Raw genomic sequence first — 3,218 nt, 5'->3', positions numbered from 1 at the left:
CCCCTCCTCCCAATCACTGCTACATTAGAATCCACTGTCGCAGCCCCTGTGTCAACCCATTCCACGGAGGGTCTTACACTTTTCTGCTAATCCGCTACTTTTCCAAGCATAATGCTCTTCTCCAGGGACCGTGCTCTCCTGATAGCATGTCCAAAGTCCCTGAGGTGCAGTCTCACCCTCCTCACGTCTACGGAGCATTCTGGCTGTCCTGCTTTCCAGAGGGACTCGGTTGTTCTTCTGACAGTTCGTGGTTTATTGCACATTCTTTGCCAGCACTACTGTACAAAGAGTCCATGGGAAAATGAAACTTATAAAGGCATGTTCCACAAACTTTACCAAAAAACTCCTTCGTAGCACTTTACTGTAAAGGAGGGGAGAGGGAGAGGAGGGTCAGTGTGCCAGGGTACATTTTAAGCTATTGAAATTTAAAAATAAATATTAGATCAAGACAGACATACACCCAGACATCTGTGGTAATACGATTAAGTTTTAACTTGTTAAGACCTACTATGTTGTTGCGAATATAGATAGCAAAACGTACTCCAACTCAGAAGTTGCTGCGTGTCTAATTCAGTGACATCCACTGCAGCCTTCAAGTTGTGCAACCTTCTCACCCTCCTTTGGGAAGTTACTCCTCCCCCATTAGCATCAACTCACTGCCTTATCTAATCTTCCAGGTTCTTCTTGTCGATCGATCGAGCCCTTATAGCGAGAGCACAATGCTCAAGGCAGACATGCTTGGCCAGTAAAGCTAACTTATTGGTTGGTTTCAAAAAGATTTCAGGAGATATTTCAGTTTAAAGTTTATCTACTGCCCAGGGCTTCTGACATTCTGCATTCCACGAGAATTTTAAATGTCCAGCAATATTTTCACCATCTTTCCAGGGTGACCCTATAGGGCAGGATAGGACTGCCACCCCCAGCCCCTCCACCCCTGTGGGCTTCTGGTTTCACAGACTGTAACTCCTTACAAGAGTAGAAAGCCTCATCTTTCTCCCACGGAGCCACTGGTGATTTCGAACTGCTGACCTCGAGGTTAGCAGCCCAAAAAAGTGACCAGTACATCACCAGGGCTCCTTGTTTGCCTGATGTATTTAAGTTTGTCTTTTCAAAGCTTGCTTATGTCTGTAATATCAGGAATTCCATCACTCTTGTGAACTACGCAGAGTTGTTTCAATGGCCGTCAGTGAGAGCTCGGGTTTGAGTCTGCTGCCCCTCTAGTTCTACTGTGCGACCTTGGATGAGTTTCTCAACCTCTCTGTACTTTCCACTTTATTATCTCTGTATTACAGATAAAGATTCGGAGGCTCCGGGCAGCCGAACAACTTGTCAAAATTACCAGGCAATTTAGTGATAGAACTGGAATCTTCCAACTCCTCCACAAAGATAAAGAATGGCTGTCCACTGGCAGCGATGCTGCAGGCGTGCAAGGATTGTTTCATCGCAAAGTGCTGTTTGGACACAGAAATCACATTTCTCCTTAAGTAAACGAAGCATGTGCCCCTCCCCCCTGCAATCCTATTCCATTCAATAAGCCTTTTTTCAGAAGACAGGCCGCAGAAGGGGGGAAAGCTAGAGACCTTGGGAGTCCGCAGCGTTGAGTTTGAATTTGTGCTCTGCCCCTACTCAGTGTTCTCGTGGTAAAAGGGAGCTTCTGATAGATCACCTGTACAGGTTTGTGGAGATAGAGCAAGGATGCATTTCATATAGCTAACGCATTGTAGGCATTCAATTGATTACAGTTTTAAACCATCTTATTTGTTGAGCAAGTGCTGTTTGCCAGGAGGCATCAAGTCAATTCTGATTCTGTGACCCTACAGGACAGACTAGAATAGAAGTGTCCCTGTGGGGTGGCTGCATGGAGAAAGCCTCCTCTTTCCCTGTGGTGACGCTCGCGGTTTCAAACTGGTGTGGCCCGATGTGCAACTCACCAGGCCACCAAGGAGCCTTGCTCACCAGGCCCTGGGAGCCTTGCTCAGTTCCTGAAAGACAGAGACAGGAAAACGCAGGTTTTGCCCCCAGGGGATTTACAGTGGTTTCCCTGAGGCTTTCACAATGGTTTTGTACAGCGTGAGGATGGAGAGGCTTGCACATTGAGTCAAATTCCACTTCCAGAGCCCTTCTGTGTGACAGTAGAACGTGCTCCCCGGGCTCGCGTGTCTGGCAGACCTCCAGACCCTGCTTCTGAGGCCCCTCTGGGTGGCCACAGCCAGCTAACCTCCTGCTTTGCAGGTAAGTGCTTAGTCAGGAGTACGGCCCTGGGGCTTAAGAATAAAGATACTACGTCAGCACGATAGATAGCTGCACTTCCCACCTCATTCCGCCAATGCACTTTAGCAATTCTGTTTCCATTTTCATGTGGCTGAACCCATTCGTTTGTTGTTGTTTTATGGTTCATTTTGAATCCAGCTCTGGACTCAGAAAGACTTTCTCTATTCCCGGGCTTAGATCAATGCCCGCCTCTGCTTTCTCTAGTTCTTTCCCAGACGTAATTTTCCTCATTGAATCGGTAATCCATCTGGGACGTACTTGGCTCTCTGATTCTAAAGTGGGGAGTAGCTTCTCTTTGAACACCCATTCTTACTGACCCTGACCGACTTTCTAGGCTTGTACCTATTGCCGGCTCAATAACGTACCTTCTTAAACTGGCTGCCAGGAGAACAGAGGACCATTTTTTTAAAGGCCGGTGAGGTAGAAAAGTGTATTTATGGGTTTTACCCTACATGCTTCATTCTTAATGAAAGCAACAAAGTCCTTGCAAAGCAACAACTGCCCGTGCACCTCAATCATTTAAGTGTGGGAGCGTTCAGAGGATATTTGGTCAGGGATTCCCTGAAAAACCCAACCAAGCTCACTGTCACCGAGTCAATTCTGTCTCAGCAACCCTATGGGACAGGGTAGAACTGCCCCTGGGAAGGCCTTCCCCAGCCCGGGGCTGGGCAGGGACTGAAGGAGGGGAAGTCTGGTGTCGTCCTTACAGTCACTCATCAGGCAAATTGTCCCCTTGGTGTGCTTCGTTTCAATGCCATCCCCTCTTCATCTCCATGATTAAAGCGGCTTAGTAACGGATCCCCCCGGACATTTTGCTCCACCGCAATCTATCTCCCACAAATCTGCCTTGTCTGCAGGGCTTCAAGCCCGGCCCAAGTGTTTCCATCTTGGCCAAGGCTGCGTACACCCTGCAGAGCAACCAAATCTCTTGCAAGTCAGAAACAGGC

Source organism: Echinops telfairi, unplaced genomic scaffold (assembly GCF_000313985.2).
Source record: "Echinops telfairi isolate 266 unplaced genomic scaffold, ASM31398v2 ScPeMD7_443;HRSCAF=831, whole genome shotgun sequence".
Lineage (NCBI taxonomy): Eukaryota > Metazoa > Chordata > Mammalia > Afrosoricida > Tenrecidae > Echinops > Echinops telfairi.
Note: the sequence above shows the minus strand (reverse complement) of the source record.